General features: G+C 40.0%; 1 long non-coding RNA gene across 1 annotated transcript in view; it reads right to left on the bottom strand.

Moving 5' to 3' along the window:
- Positions 1 to 25328, bottom strand: part of LOC121828076 (uncharacterized) — a 151572-nt gene that overhangs the window by 59872 nt on the left and 66372 nt on the right. The window contains exon 2 of the long non-coding RNA XR_013050054.1: positions 12794 to 12889. This is a non-coding gene — a long non-coding RNA (uncharacterized LOC121828076). The remainder of the gene's footprint in view (positions 1 to 12793; positions 12890 to 25328) is intronic.

Below are 25328 nucleotides of genomic sequence, written 5' to 3'. Positions count from 1 at the left end.
TTGTTGCTACTTTATAACTGTAATCTGCTATTGTTATGAATTGTAATGTAAATATCTGATATGCAGGAAGTCTGATATGTGACCTCTGTGAAAGAGGTCAGGGCCCACAGGTTGAGAACTACTGCCATATAGTTTGGCAAGGCCCAAAAATCACTGATGAAGTTATTTGCTTCTGTCTAAAGTAACTTTGTAAGACATTAAGAGTATTTGAATTGATTAGGTTCCCAATTTACAGAGTAATGTTGATTAAGGTTGATAGCAATTCCATGTACACATTATAGTAAGTACCAAAGTCAGAAAAAGAAAACAAACACACCTAGGTCTTTGATTTCTCAATTCTGTGCTCTGCTTCATCTCCCTGTGTTAGTTCTGGGAAATTGTTATCCTTGCCAGTCAGGTAATTTTGGTGTACTCTTCTTCTAGAGAACTCTGTCTAGAACAGTTTTATTGTCAGTCAGTTCCCTGTAGCAAAAGTAAATTGCTTTCATTAAAAGGCAGCGTTCACATGGCTTTGATGATTGCTGAGGCAAGGGGACACTCAGGCTAACTAGAGCCCTGAGTTGCTACTTACTAGCTGACATTTGCTCTTAGGCAAATTGTGTTCCTTGAAAGACTTCCTTTGGTGCTTTGGTAGTTTAAAAAGACCCCTTTTAAGCTTTTATGCCTCTTGCATGATCATAGGCTTTCCATGGGACTCTCCATGCTTGCATTGTGGGCACTTTGCTGAGTGAGTCATTTGCATGGCTCTTTATGAACGTGTTTGTGCCAAAACGGTGCCATGTCTGTGTCTAGTTTATATCTTTGTGTTTTGTCTTTCTCTAGACTATAAACTCTTTGAGGATAAGAATAGTATATCCATGTCATATGTCTAGCAAGACGTTGCATGTTTAGTAAGTTTTTAATGAATACTTTTGAAAATATTTTGAAGGAAGAGGTAAATGTTTGGCTGGAAGACCCAAACTTGATTGGAATGTGCTCTGCTGGGAACAGGATGCAAATGGAATCTAGTGATAACAAAATTTGGGTGAATCAGGTGGGGCTTGTTCTTTGTTTCTCCTGGGTATGTCACAGTCATATTGGACTGGTGTCCCGATGATGAGCTGGGGTTTGCTAATGTCTCCTCATAATGCAGATGGCCCTCTTTACTGTGGGCTCTGAGTGGTGGCAATCAGGATTCAAGGCTTGATTGCTGAACCTTCACTGCCTTCATATTTTTAGTGCAGTGTGCCTTGACTAAAAGATAGGATATTAACTCAAATGTCATGTTTAAAAAGTAGGCATGTTGTCTGTAAGGTGTTAATTGTGTAAAGGCCAACAAAATTGGAATTATGGCATTAATAATAGTCAGTTTGTGATCACTTAAGCAAAAATGAGGGGTGAGAACAAAGCTGTGTTCCAGCAGCTGGCCCAGGATTGCTGGCCTTTCTGTCTGGGCACGTTTATCCATGGGGTGCACTTTGATGCAGCAGAAAGGCCTGCTGCTGTCTCGAATAGTGTAGACCCAAGAGACATTTGGGTATTTTCTAAATAAACTGCTTAGCACTGTGCCTGGAAGAAGGGTTTTTGACCTGCCAGCCAGTGTCCTGATCTAGTCATTTATCTGCTGGTCACTTATTACATGACAAAGAGTTTGAATGGACAAAGTTCATTATCTAAAATAAGCTGATTAATTTATCCTGCTTCAGGTTCAGTGGACACTGTTTGTCTTCCTTCCTTTTTCCCTTCTTTCCTTCCTTCCTTCTTCCCTCCCTTCCTCCCTCCTCCTTTCCTCCTTCCACTTTCATCTCTTAGTGAAATCAAGCCCATCCCTGCCTCCAAGTAGGATCTAGTTTCTACTTCTCTCAACTTTTGCCTTCTGTTTATCAATAGTTCATAGAAATAATACTGCATGATTAAAATATGAGCAATTCAGTTTGTTACTGCATAATATCAGTAATTTAAAAGGTTAGCATAAGCAATATATTAACCTCTTTCATTTCACATTGGCTTAGTTCTCAGAAGTTGGGCTGTCATTGGAGTAAATTTGTTAAACATTTTAAGTTAATCTATTAATTTTCATTATTAAAATTTTTTAGCTCATCTATAAAATCTTTGCAGTTGTGTTGCTTAAGTGAATTTTGAATGTTATAGGTTAGCCAGTTTGGTGCACAAACTTCATCATCAACTATTACCTGATTTATTAGTTATAAGATTGTGATGGAGATAATGCCATAGCCATTTTATAGCAGAAGGAACTGAAGTGAGGTGGCTAGCCATGGCCAGATTGATGAGTCAGTGGTGATAAGTTTTTTGCCCCTTGATAAGCCTCTCTGCTGACACAGCAATCCAAATCAGACCAAATCTGACTGAATTAGAAAAGCCCCGGTTTAATGGGTAAAGCCTTCCCAGGTGATTCTCTGGCTCCCCAGAGAGGAAATGGGAATGAGATACCAGAAAACCATGTGTCTGTTTTCTGGGCTGCAGCTTATATACCCTGTGGGAGTGGCCTTGAGACTCTCTGGTGGAGGAGCTGTGTTTGGCAGGCTTTAAAGGGGCAGGTTTAGGGGAAGAGATAGGGGACAGGAGTTGAGGTGGATCTTCCACCAGAACATTCCAGACTCTTTGGGTATATGGATGCCAGGGTGCCAGAGGCTGAGGTGGAGTTCCCACCCAAACAAGTGTCAGGTGTATGTTTTGAACCCATACTCTGTCTCCAAAGCCCCCTCTCTAAGTTACTACAATACTTGTAAACCAGCCAGTGTAGCATACTCAGTAAGTTCCAAGTCAGCAAGAGATTCTGCCTAAAAAGAGAAGTGGGTTGCTGCAGGGAAAAGACATTCAAGGTTTTTCCATGACCTCCATACACATGCCCATGCATATGACATATGCATGCATGCCTGCACACACAGGTACACTTTCATGCACATACTCATATCCACACATACAAACAAAGAGAATGAGTCAGGGTGGAAGAGAATAGCAACATGATTGATATGGGAAGGAAAATAAAGAACCTATTTATTTGTCAGTGGATAACGAATCGGGTGCTTGGCTGCAATCCTCCCTGCATTTACTGTGTCTTCTCAGGCATGAAGTGAAGTGGCTAGCCATAACCAGATGGATGAGTCAGTGACAGGTGTGTGTTTGGAGCCCATACTCTGGCTGGCTGCAAAGCCCTCTCTACCTTACTGCAATATGCTGATTCCCTGAAAGCAAAACAACCGGCTCTCAGTGTCTTTGCAACATCTTACAGAGCTCAGCTGTGCAAAGGACTTGTGGATCTACTCATTTAGGTCTGTTTACTGTGTGCTAGGGATGGTGCCAGGCAATCGAGATAGGACACAGATCCTTACTCAAGAAGCCTATATAAATAGAAACAGTTAACAGAGCAGATATACACATGTATGTACACAGTGAACTGAGTGAGCATTTCCTGGGGGAGGCAGTGAGTGCTCTGAGGTTTGGAAAGTGTTGGATGCTGGCTTGCTCAACACATGCTATTTTTCTAAAAGATGTTTTGAGATAGGATGTTACACTGTAGTCAGAATGAGCCTGGAACTCAATCTGTAACCTTGAAATCAGAGCAATCTCTCTACTCAGTCTAATTGCTGTGATTACAAGGATGAGCCACCATACTTGGCTAATAATATTCTTAAAATGTGATTAAAAGTTACTTATTGAAGCAAGATCTTTCTATGCAGTCCTGGCTAGCTTGGAACTCCCTATGTAGCTCAGCATAGCCTGGAACTTGCATTGATGTTTCTGTCTCTGGCTCCCAAATGCTGCATATACAGGTCTGCACCACCATATACAGTCAAATATTGCTTTAGGCAAGTAAGTGCTGTTATCTGAACTTTAGTATATCCATAAAATAGGAGGAGAGAAAGAGCGCAGACCTTAGAAGGTAACTACAGATGGTCATTATTTCAAGAGGCTTGAGATCATTGTCATAGGGAAACACAGGTAGTCAGCTGGCCAGATACTCAATGTGTACTGTCCCTCAAGTCCACATACAACTCTCAGGAGCTAATATTGCAGATAGACAAGCAAAGGCAGTAAGAGACTTGAGATGCTTGCTCATGGTCAGCAGCTGAAACTGAGAGTCAGGATTTGACTCAAATAATGTGGCTGCTGTGTCCACATTCTTGTCACTTGCGTTGCAGTCTGAAATGTGTAGGGAAGGTCTCACTGAGATCACAGAGTGTGTGATCCCTAGTTTGCAAAAGCTGTGCTATAATCTCAAGCTATGAAGACCTGAACTTCCTATGTAGGGGTTGGGTAAAGCACTTCCTATACAAATGTCAAGACCTGGGTTCAAATCCCCAGAACCCATGTAAAACCAGACATGGTTGAGTGCACCTGTGATGTTGAGTGCACAACAGTGGACAAGGGACAGAGAGAGTTGAATCTCCAGAACACACAGGCCAGCCAGCCTGGTTTATATAGTGGTAAACAACAAAGACAGCTTCTTTCAAATAAGTTAGAAGAAAAGAACCAGTATCTGAGATTGTCCTCTGACTTTCATCCCCAACCTCAGTCCTACATACATATCTATATAAAATGGTCTAGTGCAAACATATGTTCTGTAAAGCAGGCATATCAATAATATTTTGTCTATCAGAACATGGATTAATTTCTGGATTTGAGCTGGTGCAATGGCTGTGTGGGTAAGGGAACTTTCTGTGCAGACCTGGTGCTATAAGTTAGATCATTCCCCCACCTCCCAATCCACTTAAAAATGGACAGAGAGAACTCATAAAGTTGTTTCCTGACCTCCATGTATGTGCTGTGGCACATGAACCCATACACATCATGTGTACACACATATACAGCAATAATAAAAGAAATAAATGAAAATAAAAGACCTCCCAGTTTGACGATTATTTTAGATTCTTCCTCATGTTGGAAGCATGGTGCTCAGGTATCTAGACCTACCCAGAACAGGAAAAGACTAGAATGTATATTATAGCTGAAATGTCTGCACTTGGGAAGGTAGATGTCAAGCTGAGAAGAACACATTAGCATCACACTGGCCCTTGACTGAAAGAGTACAGAATGCCATTGATGACTGTGTTGGGTCACAACTTTTTAGAACCCCTAGATATACTGGAAAATTAATGGAGTCATTTTTTTGACGTTCAACTGAATCCTTCATCAATAAATTCCAGAATTTTAAGACTAGAGAAGATAGAACATATATATGCATTTGTGCAAGGAATACCAGGGTGGCTAGTTTATAGTAAAACTGTCAAAACTGAAATGAAAGAATTACTGTTTGTAACCTCTACTAAACTGTGGTCCTCCCCGCTGTGAATACAGATGCCTGGGAATGGCCAATCTGTAACATCAGTGGATTTTAATTTCTTGGTTTTACAAGTGAGGAGAGCTGTTGGGGAATATTATTTCAAGGTGTGTTACTTTTGTTTATATTGCATTTGTTTAACTCTGTGAAACTGTATTACTGTGCCTGTCTAAAACGTTTACCTGATGGTCTAATAAAGAGCTGAACAGTCAATATAGCAAGGCGGGAGAAAGGATAGGCGGGGCTGACAGGCAGAGAGAATACATAGAGGAAGAAATCTGGGAGGAGAGTAGGAAGTATCCAGAGAAGGAGGAGGACATCAGGGACCAGCCACCCAGCTACACAACCAGCAATGGAGCAAGAAAGTAAGATCACAGAAGTAAGAAAGGATAAAAGCCCAAAGGCAAAAAGAAGACGTGGTAATTTACATTAAAGAAAGCTGGCTAGAAACCGGATAAGCCTCTGTGTGTGATTTATTTGGGAGCTGGGTGGTGGGCCCCCAAAAGAACAGAAACAAATAACAACAGAAAGCAGAGACCAGAGAGCTGTGGCTGGCCCAGGGATCCATGCTTTTGGGAGCAGAGAGAGGGCCAGCTCAGGATAATTTGAATGTTTTCAATTTTGAAGGAAAGGGAGATTTTGGGAAAAGTTAAACATTACCATAGCTACAGCTTCCCCAATTGTATGCTTTAAAAGATGGGAGTAGGCTGTAAGTGGCATAAAAATGTTTCTACCACTGTTAACTGTTAGGACCAAGATCAGATGGTGTGAATTGCTGGTGCCAGTATGTAATAAGAAATGTGCTGAGAGCCTGGGGTAAGCTGGATGATGCAACAGGTACTTTAAACTTGATTATGTATTTCACTAAATTCTTGCAACTTATGAGGTAGATTTTTAAAAATCATCATTTTTTATAGATGGGATGGATTATTAGAGTGACTTTGTGACTTTCTCAAGGTTGTGCCATCAGTAGAGAAGTAAGACTTTAATCCTAGGAGACATCCCCCTGAGCCTGCATTCCTAGATCTTACACTATCCCACCAGAGTAGCCTATGAGCTTCTGACGTTCCTTCCTTGATCTCCTCACTTAGCAGGCATGTGCCTGATTGCAACAGGTTCCAAATGGTCTCAGAATCTTTATTACATTCCACCATGCATCTATTACCATATGACCAAATTAGAGCAAGCACACAGGGTAACCTTTTTTAATTGTCCTAGGATGAAATGATATTTAAGGACCATTATAGCTCAAAAACTTTAATGTATGGTCTATTGAGTTGAAGGAAGGTGATGTAGATTTAATTCTTAGGTCTTCCCTATGTTGTTCTGGGCATTGAGAAGAACGTTGAAGCCATATTTGGATTTGAGGGGAGGTGTATTATATGCATTCAGGAATATCTACAGTAAGTAAAAGTTAAATTCTTGCTTATTGGGCTTAATATGTAGCATGTTAGAGACCCAGTACAGAATTAGTATTTGGACTGCTTGGTTCACAAGTGTCATGACAAGCACTGGTGTGTAGCAAGTTCCTTTTCTTCATAGTTTTTGTTGTTGCTGTTTTGACTATGATGCTTTTCTTCCTGTTTAATGCTGTTTTAAACAAGGAAAAATGAAAATTTTGGATGAGCATGTTTCTTTTAACCATTTATCTTACATTCCATAATAGTTTTGTTGGTTGATGAGACAAACTCCCAGGCTGACCTTAAATTATAGCTTCAACCTCTTAGGTTCTCAGATTATAGGTGTGTCGCAGCAAACTCAATTGTCATTTTTATTTTTAATTTTTAATAAAAAACCCTCGATTTCATTTTCATTTTAAATTATGTGTATGTGTTGTTGGGGGGACATGTGAATGTGAGTGCAGGTGCCCCATAGAGGCTAAAGTCATGGCTGGTTTTGAGCTGCCTGACTTGGGTGTGGGGAACTGAACTTGAATCTTCTGCAAGAGCAGTAGGTATTCAAGACTGCTGAGCCATCTCTCCAGTTCCTCAGTTCTACTTTTGAACACAAATGCAAGAACACTTAACTTCCATGAAGAATCACCAGAGTCATTCTGTTAGTTCCCTAGCTTGTACACAGGTATTCTGTTCTTGTCGGAACAGTGACGCTGTGCCCCAAGCTAACTCTCCGGTGAGTTGTCTCCCTGTGTGTACACATTCTCCTCACCCTCTTTACCTGGGGCTTACTGAGGAGTGAGAAAGATGAAGGCAAAAGTGCTAAGGGTTGCCCGACTTTCCCTCTCTTCCATGTCATTAGTTGCAGCATGCCTGACTAAGTTAAGGAGGTAGCACACGTTTCAAGGATGTGATGGTGGCTCCTGTCTCTTAGGAAAAAAATGCCCTGAGTTTGAGCAAGCTGTGTCAAATAGAAGTGTTGCCTCTCTGGGCTGTCTGTGTACTTGGTTGTGTATTTGTCTTTTACTGACTGTGAGTCTTGTTGAACTGTTCCGCACTGTCTGACTCCTGAATTCCCTGCTAATGAGGCAGCATGCATGCTATAGTGTAACAGAAAAAATAAAAGAGGACGTGTACAACTTCCATGCTACATCTATCTTCTCTGCTTACACAATTCTCTGTTGTTTCATCAAATTTTACTTGAAAACCACAAGTCCAAATACAAAATTATTAAGAATTGTAAGATTATGGTAGCAGAGCAACAAAACCAGGAGCAGGGCCCTTGTCTCCTGGAAGTGGGCTCTAGCAATTGCAGGTGTGCCCTGTCTTTGCCTTATAGGGCATTAAGGCTCAGTGTGTGTGTGTGTGTGTGTGTGTGTGTGTGTGTGTGTGTGTGTGTGTGTGTGTGTGTGTGTGTGTGTATGTATATGGAGGCCAGATGTCAACATTGTTTTTCTTCCCCAGGTCTTGTCTACATTAGTGGGTTTTTTTTTTTGTTGTTGTTGTTTTGTTTTTGCTTATTTGGAGGTTACAAGCATCCTAATAATGATGGATCTATAAATACAGTCTTGTGGGTTTTCCAGCAGTTCTATGAACTCATTAAATTATCCAAGACTGTAAACCAGGAAATCTACCATTGCTCTAATGTGTTTGTTATCACCAAGACAACTCTGCATTAAGTTATGAAAACATCACAATGAGTCAATTTTATAAAAATGAACTATGTATTCATGAGTATGTTTTGAACATGTTGGGTTAAGATATACTAGTAAAACAAATTTCAATTATTTCCATTTACTTTTAAAAACATGGTTACCGGGGCTGGGGATTTAGCTCAGTGGGAGGCCCTGGGTTCGGTCCTCAGCTCCAGAAAAAAAGAAAAAAAAAGCATGGTTACCAGAAAATATAAAGTTACTCATATACATCACATGTATTTGAATTAGACATTGCTGTCCTAGTGGCTGGATAGGTCACGGTGATTAAGGGTGACGTCATATTTAAGAACACATAACATGGAGTGAGCAGATCTCTTTCAATCCTGTACTCATCATAATCTTTACAATTTAATTTTAATGACCACGGGAGGGAACTTGGGATTTTCTTATCAGTGTAACAAAGTGTTTTAAGCTGATAATTGGTTGCATCTAAGATGAACCTAATTTTCCTTGACTAGAAGCTGAAAGACATTTTTCTCCTCCATGGGATGTCAGTGGCTTACAAACTAACACAGGATTTAGACTGTGTGACTCGAGGCAAACTCCTTTGCCTTTTGGAGTCTTAATTCCTTTTTCTTCCTTTTTGTTTTTCAACTTAAATTTTTATTGCACAGGTATGGGTGTTTTGTCAGCATCCATGTTTGTGTATCACATGCATGCCTGATGCTTTTAGATGCCAGAAGAAGGTGTCAGATCCTCTGGAAATGGAGTACAGATGGTTATGGATGCTGAGAACTGGACCCAGGTCTTCTGAAAGCGAAGGCAATTCTTTTAACCACTGAGCCATTTCTCCTGCTGCAGATGCCTTAACTTTTTTATCTGGTAAAGAAACATGGATCTCTGTGGTGCTGAATCTTTGTTCTTGGGTTGTGGTGTTCACCCTTCTCTACCTTGTTCTTTGGACCAGAAAAAAGATCTTACTATGTCAGTAGGTGTTGTTGGCCCTGGGTATAGACTAAATTTATATAGTAGAGGAGGATGTCTGTGAGACATCAGGATTCTTAGAGAGAAGCATATCTATAATACTTGCTTTTGAAATTGAGAAAACACTTGTTTTCTCTGCCCATGACCATAGTGCACTCACCAAGGGTGAGGGTCTCAGTGACCCCTTAGAGCCAGGCATCTTGTCACTAAAGAAGACAATCCTATTAAGAAACATGCGGAGAGCAAAAGAGGAGTGTGGAATGGTGGAGGGAGCCTGGCTGCTATGCTCATCAATTCAGGCCTTGTGCTCAATTACAGACTGCAGAATGGCATTCTAACAGTTGAATTATATGCTACCTAGTTATTCCTGATTCGCTTGCATTCTTTCAGTCTCTTTTTAAAAGGTTGTAGTTACTCACGCTTTAGGTTCCAGTTTTTAAGAGACTAGATTGTCATCATCCCATTCTGACTTGGAGTGGTTATCAATTGTATTAAAGATACAAGTAGATGATGGGAGTTGGTACTAGAGGAAAGGATGGATCAGAAAAGGTAACTTTGTCTCCCCTCTAGACACACTTTTCACCTTCTCCACTCTGCCCTGCGCTCAGGACACTTGTGTTAAAGATTGTCTCGTTTTGGTAGAGTATCCTGTCCTTTGGTCCCCGTTGTGTTCAGTTAGTAGAGTGATGAGAGGAAAGGCAAACAATAAGCCAGAAGGCAGGGCCACAGTGAGTACAGTATTCCCCTGTGTTGATTCCTTTTGCCTCATAGAGTTGGCTGCTTTGCACCACGGAAAGCTATGGCTCCTGTGGCCATTTGCTACACTTTCCGAGTTCCTCTGCTTTTCCTGGTCTTGGTTATTTCAGCAATATGTGTTGGAGGACTTCAAACTCTGCTGTAATCCTGACTGATGTGCCTGCCTTGCTGGGTCATTGTGGGGACTGGAGATAACAAATGCAAAGCACTCAGTTCAATGAGTAGTTCTCTGTAGCTACTCGGAATGATATATATATTTTTCTACTAAATTCTTTCAGATTCTAAGCTCAAATGATTGCTTAATGAATTAGCATTGCTTTATAGTAATACATGAAATCAGGTATGGAGCATGCCCTGTTTATAGTAAGTCACAACATAAATGCAAGGTATAGTATGTCAGACTTCATGAATCTTTTTTTTTTTTTTTTTTTTTTTTTTTTTTTTGGTTTTTCGAGACAGGGTTTCTATGTGTAGCTTTGCGCCTTTCCTGGAGCTCACTTGGTAGCCCAGGCTGGCCTCGAACTCACAAAGATTCACCTGGCTCTGCCTCCCGAGTGCTGGGATTAAAGGCGCGCGCCACCACCGCCCGGCTGACTTCATGAATCTTAAAGATATTATTTCACATTTCCTTGCCTTAGTCAGATGCAATTAACCTTTTCCCTAAGAGAGGAAGGTAGAAACTTTAAGTGCCCATTTCTACGCAAATCTCATTGAATTAAAAACTTTGTATATCTTCCTCACGTTTTAGGTCTTTGATCTTCAGCTCTCTCATTCTCATTTCCTCTTCTTTCTGGCCCAGTGAAGCATGGGTATCAAGATGAGCAGACAGAGTGGTAATTGCTTCTCTGTCTCATTGTAGGAAAAAAAAAATAAGCAAAAGCTATGGGAAGAAAAAGTGTACTGAAGTGTGGCAGAAAGTATTAGGTCTATACGGTAGCTTTCCACAGTACCACTGACACAGGGAAGGAGGTGGCAGGGCTAGGCAAACAGGAATTCGTTTCCCTTCTGCTGTGGCATTTTACAAGCTGTAAGTCAGCATTACTAGGAGGACTGAAAAGGAGAGTGGAGAATTGCACCAAGGTGCAAGCCTTGCTGTTTCATTTCCATGGGGCCATTAGATCGTCTCTTTCTCCACGCTTCCATTTGTCATACCAGTTTAATGACACCCACTACTTTCCGTTGTGTCCCATGCTGTTTCATTTTCCTTCCAAATGAAATAGTTGGAAGAAATGATCTGGACGGAGGAATTTAGCACTTGCTCATTAAAAATCTTGTTGCAGCACAGCCCTTGCCAGGCCCTCCTAGAGAGACTTTGGAGTGCAGTTATTGAGAACGTGCATTCGGGGACTGTGAAGATTGTTCTGTGGTGAAAGCACTTTCAGACGAGTAGAGTTTGGATCCTTCGAACCCACATAAAATTCCAAAGGAGTATGGTGGCCACCTGTAATTACCGCCTCAGCAGGCAGAGACAAAGGATGCCCAGAGCTAGCTGATTGGGGAGACTAGCCATATCAGCGACCTCTGAGTTTGACTGAGAGACCTTGCCTCAGTGAATAATGTAGAAGAGTGACCAAGGATGATTCCTGACATACATCCCTCCGTATACCCACATACATGCAAGCATAAATGTACACATTCATAATACATATAAACACACACACACACACACACACACACACACACACACACACACACACAAGCATGAAAATTGTAAAAGGAAAACAAAGAGTGTATTTTAAAGGCATGAGTTCATTACCCATGTTTCTTACTTTTCAGGCCATGATCTCAGTCTAGGTTTCCTTCCCTGATGTAAAAGACTATTATTTTGTACTTTGTTAGGACATTTGAATGTGACCTCTGCTCCCTATAAAATGTCAATCATTATACTTATTTGAGGGATCATTATTTCCAAGATAATCATCCATTATAAGTGAATTTGACTTTCATAAAACTATATTCAGCTTGAGATGAAAACTAGAAGCACTTAGTAACTGAATAAGGCACACATTGTTCTCAAAGAAGGTCTTATAATTGAATGAATAATACATGGAAAAATGTCTGAAATTGTGGCTAGCCTGAGGTAAGCCCCAAATAAATGTTCATTTATGTTTTTAATAAAGCCCTGACAATGAAAATTTATTCTTTTTTTGAGGACATTTTCCAATACTAGAACATTCCTGCTGAAAGAACTTCAATGATAAAAGAACAGATGATAATAACAATAAGCCCCAAACTGCAAGGTTGCTTTTATTTGCATTGTATCTCATATGATAGTCATAGAACCCATATGGAGGAGGTAGAATAGCTTCCACTGTTAATATTTTCCTGATACTGCACATTAGGGAATCACAGTTCTAACTTTCCTGGGCCTGTAAAGGTAAAGTCTATGATGTTAACTTTGGCTCTTACTCTGGTATATTTGTTTAAAGGCAAAGTCAATGAGAATAACTGTTGGTTTCTATTCTTTTGACAAGTATTGTGGTGTCCAAGTGGATCTTTCTGGGATCCTGGTGATTCATATCAGAGATTGTGGAATTTATGAGCTAGTTGAATCCATGGTGATGGTCCTATGAGGAAAGTTGAGATTGTTCAGGGTTGAGGCCTAGAATGAAGAGAGTGAGTTGTATTATGGGAGTGGTAAATTCTGAGTGGGGCCTGAAGTGATCAGTGGAACAAAATCAGTGAGAAGGCAGGGTATAAAATTCTTATAACATCATTATTACCTGATCAGGAGTGGGTCCAAAGTCCTCATGCCCCCAGATTGTTCACAAAGTATTGTAAAATGGACATTCCTCACGACATTTGAAGTTCTTCTGGCACTTGAAGACAAGTGAAACATAGATATCAAGATGAGCAGATGGGAAGCTGATTGCTTCTGTGTATCACTGTAAGGGGAGGAAGCAAAGTCAGTGAAAAGTAAAAACATGTTAAAATGTAGCAAAAACTATTAAGGGTACACAGTGACTTGAGAGGCCACTGTTTAGTAGAGCTCCTGTGAATTAGAGCACCCTATGTATTAGAGCTCATTTAAAGAACAGAATTGGAGGATGTGTGGCTCAACAATGAACACTCTGAATTCTTAAGAACCAGAAAACCTGGTGAATGTTCAGTTAAAAAGCTGGCAGCCAGATGGCTGAGGATGTTTCTTTAGGCATTTCTTATCAATTTGTGTTTCCCCTTTTGAGAATTCTCTGTTTAGATCTGTACCTCATTTTTGAATTGGATAGTTTTCTTTCTTTTTTTCTTTTTTTTTTTTTTTTTACTATTTCTTCATTGGTATTTTATTTAGCTCCAAAGTATTAACTATGCTAGAAATATTTTTATTATTATTATTATTATTATTATTATTATTATTATTATTATTTTACAACACCATTCAGTTCAACATAATAGCCACAGAATCCCCTGTTCTCCCCCTCTCGCCCACCCCTCCCCCTAGCCCACCCCCCATTCCCACCTCCTCCAGATCAAGGTCTCCCCCGAGGACCGGGGTTGACCTGGTAGACTCAGTCCAGGCAGGTCCATTTCCCCCTCCCAGACCGAGCCAAGTGTCCCTGCATAAGTCCCAGGATTCAAACAGCCAACTTATGCAACGAGCCCAGGACCTGGCACCAATGCATAGCTGCCTCCCAAACAGATCAAGCCAAATGACTGTCTCACCCGTTCAGGGGGCCTGATCCAGTTGGGGGCCCCTCAGCCTTTGGTTCATAGATCCTGTGCTTCCATTCATTTGGTTATTTGTCCCGGTGCTTTATCCAACCTTGGTTTCAACAATTCTCGCTCATATAAACCCTCTTCTTACTCACTAATTAGACTTCCAGTGCTCTCCACCAGGGGCCCAGCCGTGGATGTCTGCCTTCAGATTCCTCAGTCCTTGGATGGGGTTTATGGCACCACTATCTGGGTGTCTGGCCATCCCATCACCAGAGTAGATCAGTTCCTGCCGTCTCGTGACCATTGCCAGCAGTCTTTTGAGGGGGTATCTTTGTGGATCTCCGTGGGCCTCCCTAGTTCTCTGCTTCCTCCCCTTCTCATGTGGTCTTCATTTACCATGGTCTCCTATTCCTTGTTCTCCCTCTCTTTTCTTGATCCAGTTAGGATCTCCCACTCTTTCCCTCGACTGTCGCCCTTCATTGTTCCCACTCATGACCAGGCTATTCATGTAGATCTCGTCCATTTCTCCGTGTCTTTTTTTGGGGTCCCGTTTTCCAGGTAGCCTCACTGGTGATGTGAGTAGCAGTCTAGTCATCCTTGTTCCACATCTAGCATCTTCCTATGAGTGAGTACATACCATATTTGTCTTTCTGAGTCTGGGTTACCTCACTCAGGATGATTTTTTCTAGATCCACCCATTTGCCTGCAAACCGTGTGATGTCATTGTTTTTCTCTGCTGAGTAGTATTCCATTGTGTATATGTGCCACAATTTATTTATCCATTCTTCAGTTGAAGGGCATCTAGGTTGTTTCCAGGTATTGGCTATTACAAACAATGCTGATATGAACATAGCTGAGCAAGTGCTCTTGTGGTATGATTGAGCATTTCTTGGGTATATGCCCAGGAGTGGTATAGCTGGATCTTGGGGGAGATTGATTCCCAATTTTCTAAGAAAGCGCCATATTGATTTCCAGAGTGGTTGTACAAGCTTGCATTCCCACCAGCAGTGGAGGAGAGTTCCCCTAGTTCCACATCCTCTCCAGCATAAAGTGTCTTCAGTGTTTTTGATCTTAGCCACTTAGTTTTCTTGATGTCCATTTTTTTTGAGTTATTTAGCAGATGCATAGTTGGTAAAAAAAAAAACAAATCTTTTCCAATTCTGTAGGCTGCTGCTTTGTCTGAGTGATGGTGTCCTTTGCCTTACAGAACTTTTCAGTTTCATTAGGTCCTATTTATTAACTGTATTCTTAGTGTCTGTGCTATAGATATTTGCTCAGAAAGTCTTTTCCTGTGCCAATGAGTTCAAGGCTAACCTCCACTCTCTTTTATTTCTGGTTGACACACTGAACATTATGTTGATGTCTTTGAGACATACAGAGTTGAGTTTTGTGCAGGATGATAAATATGGATCTATTTGCATTCTTCTACATGCAGCCATTCAGTCTGACCAGCACCATTTTTTGAGGATGCCATCCTTTCCCCCCCATATGTATTTCTGACTTCTTTATAAAAAATCAGGTATGTGAACTTATGTCTGGGTTTTAAATTTGATTCTATTTATCAATGCATCTGTTTTTTGCCAATATTATCATGCTGTTTTTATTACTATAACTCTGTAGTGCAATTTGAGATCAGGGATGATGATACCTCCAGGAGTTCTTTTTATTATTCAGGAAATACAATTCAAAATTATTTTGACATTTCATCTTACACCAGTAAGAATAGCCAAGATCAATAAAATTAATGACAGCTTATTCTGGTGAGGATTTGGAGTAAGGGAAACACTCACCTATTGCTAGTGGGATTGCAAACTTGTATAGCCACTATAAAAATCAGTGTGGTAGTTCTTCAGGAAGCTTGGAATAGATTTACCTCAAGATCCAGCTATATTACTCTTGGACATATACAAAAATGATGCTTCATCTTACCACAGGGACACTTGATCAACCATGTTCATTGTTGCTCTATTCAAAATAGCCAGAAATTGGAAACAGTCTAGATGTTTATTAATGAATGAATGAATGGATAAAGAAAATGTGGTACATTTAAACAATAAAATATTACTCAGCCATTAAAAGATGAAACAATGAAATTTTCAGGTAAATGGAACTAGAAAAAATTATCCTGAGTAATGTAACCCAGAGCCAGGAAGACAAATATGGAATGTATTTGCTTATATGTGGATAATAGTTGTTAAGTCATTGGTAAGCAAGCTACAATTCATAAAACTGACAGGGGTTAAACATAGAGTAAGGGACTGGAGGAAGAGATGTATGTCTCTAAGAAGGAGGACTGTTATAGATGTGGGTGGACAAGGGAGGTGTCAAAGAGGGAGGATCAAATAGGGAGGGCAAAGGTGAGGTAAAGTAGGGAATACAGAGAGGGACGATGAAAATTCAAGACTGTTTGAGGAGTCACATGGAATCCTAATACAGTAGATACTTCCAAACATATATACATATATGAAGGTGATTTAAATGAAATCACCAAAGAACGAATGGGGAGACAGAGTCCCAGATGGATATCTTTCATCCCCAAATGAATCTTCAGTACTGGGAATAGGTTACATCTAATTGAATTGTTGGTTAAAGGTGTCTGATGTGAACCCCCAAACAATCCATGCTATTGCTGAGGCTATTGGCTGCTCCCACAAACTGATGCTAAGGCCCTCTTGTTGATGACAACACCTACACAAATTGAACTCGGAGAAGTCAAGCTGGTACCCATGTAGAGCCTTCGCCCTTATAGACTAGTGTCCATGGTACTGGAAGGTACTCTGCATGCTACCAAAGGAGAAAAGGTAAACATCAACTCAGCTAAAAACCATAATCTGCAATTGTGACCTGCCTGCAAGATATGCTGGGGCGATTGTGGCACAAAGTTTGTGGGAGTAACCATGCAATATCTGATTTGCTTGAGGCCCACACCATGAGACAGAACCCATACCAAACACTACTCAAGTGGACAAGAACTAGATGTGTCATGGACTGAGGAGAAAACCAAATACTAGTGTTCTGCTTAAAGAATGTAGTAATAAAATGACTCCCAATGACATTCTGGTATATTAATAAATAAGTGCCTTGTCTAGCCATCATTAGAGAAGCTTCTGCCTGCAGTAGTTGGCAACAAATATTGAGAGCCACAGCCAGACAATGTGCAGAGAGTGAAAAATATTAAAACACTCAGTCCTAAATGGATGTCTCCACCAAATCCCTCCCTCTGGACTCAGGAAACACTTCAGAAGGGGACATGGAACAAGTGTATATCCAGAGCACATGGAGGACACCAGAAAAACAAGGTCTTCTAAACACAACCCAACTGGTGCTTTATGACTGTAGCAGTATGCACAGGGTATGCCTGGGTTCACATCAGATGGGGTCTCAGCCCAGAGAGGAGAAGTGGACCTAAGCTCCCATGCCTAACCCAGAAGCTATCTCCAATTGATAACCACTCTCAAATGAAAATTTCTTTTTCTCCAATGGAGTCTCACTGGATTTTAAGGGCGAGTCCCATGCCCAGCAGTAGAGTCCCATGGCCAACACAAAATGAACTCAATGGCATTTTTGGAAATTCTTTGTCTCATAATATTTTGTCAAGATATTTTTTTTAAAAAAATTACAGGTCCTTACAGTATATATATATATATATATATATATATATATATATATATATATATGTATATATATATATATACACACACACATACACACACACACACACACACACACACACACACATATATATATATATATATATATATATATATATATATATATATACTGATTTCAGTTTTGTATTTTAATGGGAATTCCATGTGTGCAAATGTGTATCTGGTTTAGATGTATTTCTTGTGCTTTTTCTTTGCCTCTTTTTCTTCTGTTTGTTTATTTTGAACTATTCCAATTTGTTTGTTTTTGTTTCATCTTATTATTATCCTGCAGATGCCTGTTGGTCTTCTAACAAGAAACAGAAAGGGTGAGGATATTAATGGGAGAAAAGATGGGAAGAAACTCAGAGGAGTTGATGGAGGGGAAACTGTAATCAGAATATACTGTAATATTCTATTTTTAAAAAAATCTACTTTCTTTCTTCTTTCTTTCTTTCTTTCTTTCTTTCTTTCTTTCTTTCTTTCTTTCTTTCTTTCTTTCTTTCTTTGGACAGAGTTTTTCTGTGTAACAGCCCTGGCTATCCTAGAATTCACTTTTTAGACCTGGCGGGCCTCAAAGTCACAGAGATCCACCTAGTTCTGTCTTCGGAGTGCTGAGATTAAAGGCAAGGCACTACACTACCATGCCCAGCTAAAATAAAATCTGTTTTCAATAAAAGAAAAATAGAAATTTATTTCATTTCTTTGCAAAATGGCTATATAAAAAGGCATCTGTAATTACTGCTTAATCTTTTTTTTTTTTTTTTTTTTTTTTTTTTTTTTTTTATCAAAAACTTCCCCAAGTCTGAAGTAGAAGTGAAAATAAATACACAGTACATATAAAAATGATGCTCACAGCCTCAGGATAAGAGAGACCAATGACATAGTCCTAGCCCAGGAATTCCAAAGAGAGCTGCTTGCGTGAATCACTAATGAAAGTCAGAAGAATCTATACTTTGATGTTCACAGGCAATGACAGCAGCAGTAGACACTTATTCAGGAAGAATAAAATTGGCATGTATTTCTTTTCTGGCTAAACTTCAAGCTTTTTAAACCTTCACATTCCATTCTCAAATTCTCACTCTAAGCCTGGCTAAAAGTAGCCAGTGATAACCATGCTACAGGTTGAATGCTAAAATGCCTTGACATTTCCAGTGTTTGAGTAATTAGCTCATTAGATTTAAACTCAGATTTTTGCAAGATTTCTGGACGTGGAAAAAAATGTTCTTTGCCACAGTGTAACGTGCATTGATCCTAATCTCTAACAGAGCCCCAATTCTCATCTGAAATTCCATGAACATGGTGTTTACTGTCTACATGCCTATCAGCATTCCAGTTTTCTGAACATACACAAGAATAGTGCATTAAGCTCTACTTACAGCATTTTAAGGCCTCTTGAGCCCACAACATGAGGCTTCTCCAAATCCTTCTCACAAATCAGTTCCAAATGTTTGATATGGTCAGCGTTAGTCACAGCAATGTTCCTACATCTCAGTCCCATTGTGTGTGTGTGTGTGTGTGTGTGTGTGTGTGGCAGCTTATTCACGACCAGATGTTTCTGTTTGCAGTTAACCCACTCCTACGTTTTTTGGCCATGAAAAGGCAAAGCATCATGGTGAAGAGGTTGAGGAGTGTTACTCACTTCACAGCTCAGAAATCAGAGAGAGGTGTGTGTGTGTGGGGGAAGGACCAGGCTAAGAAACTCTTAAAAAACATACTCCAGTGACCTATTCCTGTCAACCGGGCCCCATTTTCTCTGCTTCTTCCACCACTCAGTACATTTTAAGTCCATCAATTAACTAGCCCATTGATGAAGGCCCAGACCTTATAATGCAATCTTTAGCCCCAACCCCATAACTCTACCACTATCAGGCACCAAGTTTTCAAATAGCCTCTGGTCTTTGGAAGACACTTTCAAGTCTCGAACATAACACCTTACCTTTAATTGCATTTTACAGAGTAATAAACCCCAAACTTATGTTGCTAGCTAGTTTGGGACACAGGTTCTTTCTTTCTTTATTGACAAATTCTTTTATAGCATTTACTCCCTGCCCAGACACTGTACTAAGGGTCTACAAACAATGAGTCATTGGTTCTTCCTGTTCCTTAAAGGAAGGAACCATATTCTCATTGCAATTCTGAATTTCAAACAGTTCTGAAGAAATGATATTTTTAAGTTGTTGCAAAGGTATTTAATGACATAAAGCTAGTCTGAATCGACACAAACTATGTTAGTTACTGTTCTATGACTATGAAGAGACCCCATGGCCAAGGCAACTTATATAAAGAAGCATTCAATTGGAGTCTTTTTATAGTTTCAAAGGGTTTTCCATCATGCTGGGAAGCATGGCAGCAGGCATGACAGCTGTAGTGCTGGACATCTGATTTGCAAGTTGGAAGGAGAGAGAGAAAGAGAAGAGAGAGAGAGAGAGAGAGAGAGAGAGAGAGAGAGAGAGAGAGAGAGAGAGAGAGAGATTGGGTCTAACATGGGCTTTTAAAATGTTAATCCTCACCTCATGTCACATGTCTCCTTAAACAAGGCCATACCTCCTAATCCTTCCTAAATAGTCCAACAACTGGAAACTAATAATTTATATATATGAGCCTATGTGAGCTATCTTCATTCAAACCACCACACAATACATGCAAACACACACACACACACACACACACACACACGAACACGCGCACGTGCACACACACATACACACACACACACACACTTTCCATCTAGTCCGTCTGTGCCTTTATTTAACCCATGTAGGGATAGTGATTATACATTTTGCTTCATATCAATGTGTTTGATTGTGGAGTCCTTCTCTGAACTTGCTGGGTGTACTACAGAATATTTAGTGTAAGTTCACAAGGTTATAAAAGATAAGAAACACCTGGCCCTGATAAGTTTGGAACTTCTGCAGAGAGAATATAAATTTTGTCTAAGAGTACAGAGTGGCACAGAAAGACTGGATGGAAAGTGTGTGTGTGTGTGAGTGTGCGTGTGTGTGTGTGTGTGTGTGTGTGTGTGTGTGTGTGTGTGTATGCATGTGTACATGTATGAGGCGGGTGCATGTTTCATAGTGAGTGTTTGGTGGTTAGAGGAAAATTTTGTGGAGTCAGCTCTCTCCTTCTGCCTTTACCTGGGTTTTGAGAATCGCAAACAGATCACCAGGCTTATTCATCAAATGCTTTAACCTGCTGAGTCATCGATCTTGCCATTAATCCACCTTAATTTTTTGAGATAGTATCTCTCACAGAACCTGAAAATCATGGATGAGGCTAAGGGGGCTGGCTCATGAGCTTCACCGATCTTCCTGTCTTTCCTTCAACTGCCTCCCAGCTGCAGTTACAAGAGTGAGCCATGACTCTTTGCTTTTTACATGAGTTTTGAAGATCAGGTTCCCGTGTAAGAACTGGCACTTTATCAACAGAGTCATCTCTTAGCCCTGGGGAGTATATGCCTGTAATCAGTTTGTGCCCTAATCCCTACCATACATATGGCCAAACATGGATTAGGGGCCTGCTATTCAGCGCTCTGAGATTTGTGTACAGTTGACATTATATGACTTAAGATTCTTGGACTCTCAATGCTCCCTTCTTTAGTCCTGCCATTATCTCTTGGTCTACCAATATATTTACCCATGAGAATCAGAGTGATTTTTCAAAATACAAATATGATTCCTCTCCCATCTCCACCAATCTTTCAAAGCCTTCTAATCACACTTATAGGAACTTACATCCTCTAGTTGGCATGGTTTGACAATGTCTGTCTTGTTAGCTCAGCTCAAATTGCAGCCTCTTCCACCCAAGGTTGTCTGCACTCCAGATACCCTTTCCTTGTGTGCATTGCAAGACAGGATCATGGTGCATGCTGTCTCCCCTTCCAACAAGATGCTTCTTATCTCATACTCCATCCTTGTATTACCTTAGTGACCACTGGCCAACTTTGCCAAGCCCATATTCATGCTCCCCCCACACACCCAAGGTGATGTGCTTTTAATTATGACAGTGTTCACAGCTTGATTTACATTTATTTGTATGATTAGTTCATGTACATATGTCTTTCCTCTGTATTGTGAATGCCATAAAGGCAGGAATTATTACTGGCTTTGAATATTTTTGTGAGTCTTTCCATATCATGAATTGTAGTCAGCCAGTAAGAGATACATACACATTTGTTGGATGGAATCAAAGATTGGCTCTTGGTCAGAATACAAAGTTCAAGTCTTTATTTTATTAAGACAACCATAGAGGTTCGAGAGGTCTGTGTTTTTGGCCATTGGCAGAACTTTGTGGATATCACAGAGTTACATTTTCAGATGGTCTTTAAAAGTTAATGACAGCCTGGAGGATTTAGGCTTTCAGTACCACAATGACAATTTCCAGGGGCTCTATTCTGTTCCTATTGACATATAAGAAACAGTCGAAGTGGGCAACAGGGAAGGAAAAGGGCACTGCTTTCTAGGAAACTCAAATGGCAAGCCCCATTGTGTTAGGTACTTGGATGAGGGCATCACAGCTCTCCTATTGAGAAGCATTGTTCATTCATTTTTGTGCCTTGCTGAATTTAGCAAGCGGAAGGTCTTCGAGGGAAGCACAGCTGCCTTTTTACCACAATTTATTTGTAAGATTATTCTATAGTCCTATATAAACTTGCCTGATAAAAGCTTATTCTATACTTGGAGCCATCAGCTCGTTCCCTCTAATGAGATCAGCAAAACTTTTTTTTTCTTGTAATTTACAGATTTGTTAAACTCAGCAATCTGTTATTTGGGGGCAATTGCCAGCATAATCTCTCACCTCATTAGTTTTCAACAAAGTCCCCCAGATTGACATCTCAGAAAATGAAAAATAAATGCAATATAAAAGCCATTACCTAAACGTGATTGGTAAGGGGGGCATTAGGTTAATCGCTAGAATTATTTAGTGTTTTCTGCCTTTTTTTGCATATGTACTGTATGTTTTTTTTCCCTCCCAGGATGTCTTTTGAGGATTCATGCTCATCCTGGTTTATTTGTAACAATGCTATTACCTCAAATTTGTGCTTTCTTGTATATGACAGATACTAGGTTAGAGCTCAGATGTGAAATGTTTTCTTCTCCAGTGCCATGTTGTTTCCGAAGCTTATTTACCAACTGATGGCATTATAGGAAGGTGGTTAGAATTTCAGGAAAGGGGGCCCTGACAGGAGGAAATAGGTTATGACATGTATGTCCTGGAAGAATTATCTTATGCCAGGCTCTTCCCTCTATTTGCTTCCTGGTCATCATGGTAAACATCTTTGTTCTACCATATATTGCCACTCCATCTCAATTTAGAAACAACAGAGCATATAACCATGCTCTGAGGCCTCTGAAACTGAGCCAAAAGAAAGCTTTTCCTTTATGTTTTTCTTTCTCTTTTTAGGTCTTTTTTATTTCTCTTATGTGTTTTGTCATTATGATGAAAGGCTGCATAAAGCACTCTGCCACTGCATCTTGAGGAACTCATCTACATGACTACCAGGCCATTTCTCCACCTTCTTTTCCTTTGAATTGATTTTGTCTCACCTTCCCAGCCATCTTTCAAAAGAGCTCCCTCTTTATCTCAGAAACATCTAGGCAGTTCTATGACTTTGTGGCCTGAATATATTTATTAATTTTAAAAAAGATTATTATTTAAAGTTATGTTTTAAACCTTTCTATATGTATGAGTATTTTGGCCTGCATGTATGTAAGTATACTGTGTATGTGTGACTGGTGCCTGTGGAGACCAGGAGAGGATGCAGTATCCCCAGGAGTTGGGGTTATAGATGGCTATAAACTACTGTGTAAGTGCTGGGAATTGAATATCAGTCTTCTGAAAGAGCAATGAGTGTTCTTAACTGTAGAGCCATCTCTTAAGGCCCCTATTTAGAGTTATCTTAAAACAACATACTATGGTAGAACTTGATAGAATTGATTATAAGTCTACATGATATGAAATTTGTCAAATTCATGGAATTTTGAACATCTGACAAGCTAACTAAACATGCATTCTCATAAGCCTATGACCACTAAAAGTGATGTGCTGAACAATCCTTTCTTCATCATGTCCCTCATTTTTCCACACCCATCACCTATAATGTCTGTTTTCTCCTCACTCTTCATTTACCTGTGCTGTGGGATGGTATTTCTGTATGCTCTGAATATGTGTTGTTACCATTGGTTGATAAAGAAGCTGCTTTGGCCTATGACAAGACAGGTTACAGCCAGGCAGGAAATCCAAGCAAAGATACATGGGAAAAGAAAGGCAGAGCCAGGGAAGATACTGCAGGCTGCCAGGGGAACAAGATGTAATGGAACACAGGTAAAGCCACAAGACACGTGGTGATTCGTAGATTTATATAAATGGGTTAATTTAAGATAAAAAAGCTGGTTAGCAATAAGCCTGACTGTAGACCAAACAGCTTATAATTAATGTAAGCCTCTGTGTGTTTATTTGGGACTGAGTGGCTGTGGGACACAGGAAAACTTTTGGCTACAGACATGCCCCAAGATACTGCCGCATTACAAAGCATGTTTTAAACTTTATATTTAAGAGCCCCTGTTAGTGCCTAACCATAGACAATGGATGTAGGCATGGACAGTATTTAGGAGGTAGTCTGGCAGAACATGTGTGTGTACCTGCTCATGAGCCATGTAGCTCAGTTATTGTGAATGCAGATTCTGGTGTGCCCAACTGTCAGGATTTGAATTTTGGTTCATGCTTCTATCATCTGTGTGATCTTGAATATTATTTAAATATTTCAGTGTTCCAGTTTCCTTATCTGTAACAATGAGGACAATGCATATGATACTTGGTGGGGCTAGTAAATGACTATATACAAGGAGTTATTGTGTCTGGTATGGAGAAAATTCAGTTGTACCTATTAGGCTCCAATGCCTGTTCTTAAGCTCTTTGACTTCTTGTTTCATTAGAAATATAGACAAAGAAAGAAGCATAGAATTTGAACAGAGAGTACTCCAAAAAACATTTCTTGTTGTATGAAGAGATAAGTTAATTAGCCTCCTGGTACTTCACTGTTCATATCTTTAAAACTGGTACATCTCACAACTATTAAGATACCATCCTACCTTCTACTCACATTACCCATATGTAACTTCACCACCTGCCTCTACTTTATCCCCAGGACGTCCATGTGTAACCCATGGTCCTCCTGGCCTAGCCTCTTCAGTGTAGGGATTGCATGCCATTGACATACCTGTTCTGCCTACCGAGTGTTACCTTTACGTGGCTGGGCCACTTCAGCTTCTGCTTTATCAGGCACAAATCCCTTCTGTTCCCATGAGAACTCCATTTAGTCACTAAATACTCCTTGTACAGACTATATAATTTGGTTCTCATGACAGCTGTATAAGGCACTGGGTTCTATCTACAATTATATCTTAGAGTTACAGAAAGCAAGAGTCAAAGAAACAGTTGCACTGGCCCATGTTGACAAAGTTGTGGTTATGAAGATGGGTGTTGAGTGTGGTTCTTTGTGTACTTCCTTCTATTTAATTCAAACGTGTCAATTTATTTTTCTTTTAAATTTTACCAATGTCCTTTACTTTTCTTGAATCTTCCTGTTTTTTATTAGATATAAACTCCTAGTTGTGAGATGACTTGCCTCTCCCAATTCATCCTTTCTGAAGGGATTTATGGAAAGAAAGAGGCAAGACTGCACAAATCACCAACCCCTGGTTATTGTATTTATCCCCGATGCCCTTTCTGGTCTGGATTGGTTTCAAGACTCCCTACAATGAAAGCTTTTAGCTCAGTATAGCTAGAGGGATGCTCCTTATTTTTCCTCCTGTTCTACACACTGCTTGGATTGTAATAATTCCAACACATTTCATTTTTAATAACATTTTTCTGATTATGAAATCTACTCATGCTGGTAAAAATTACAGAGCACATAGTAAAAAAGAAGATTTATACATAATTCTACTATCAGGAG

Source organism: Peromyscus maniculatus, chromosome 3 (genome assembly GCF_049852395.1).
Source record: "Peromyscus maniculatus bairdii isolate BWxNUB_F1_BW_parent chromosome 3, HU_Pman_BW_mat_3.1, whole genome shotgun sequence".
NCBI classification, from domain to species: domain Eukaryota; kingdom Metazoa; phylum Chordata; class Mammalia; order Rodentia; family Cricetidae; genus Peromyscus; species Peromyscus maniculatus.
The sequence above is the reverse complement of the archived record's forward strand: the minus strand, read 5'-3'. Positions and strand labels throughout refer to the sequence as shown.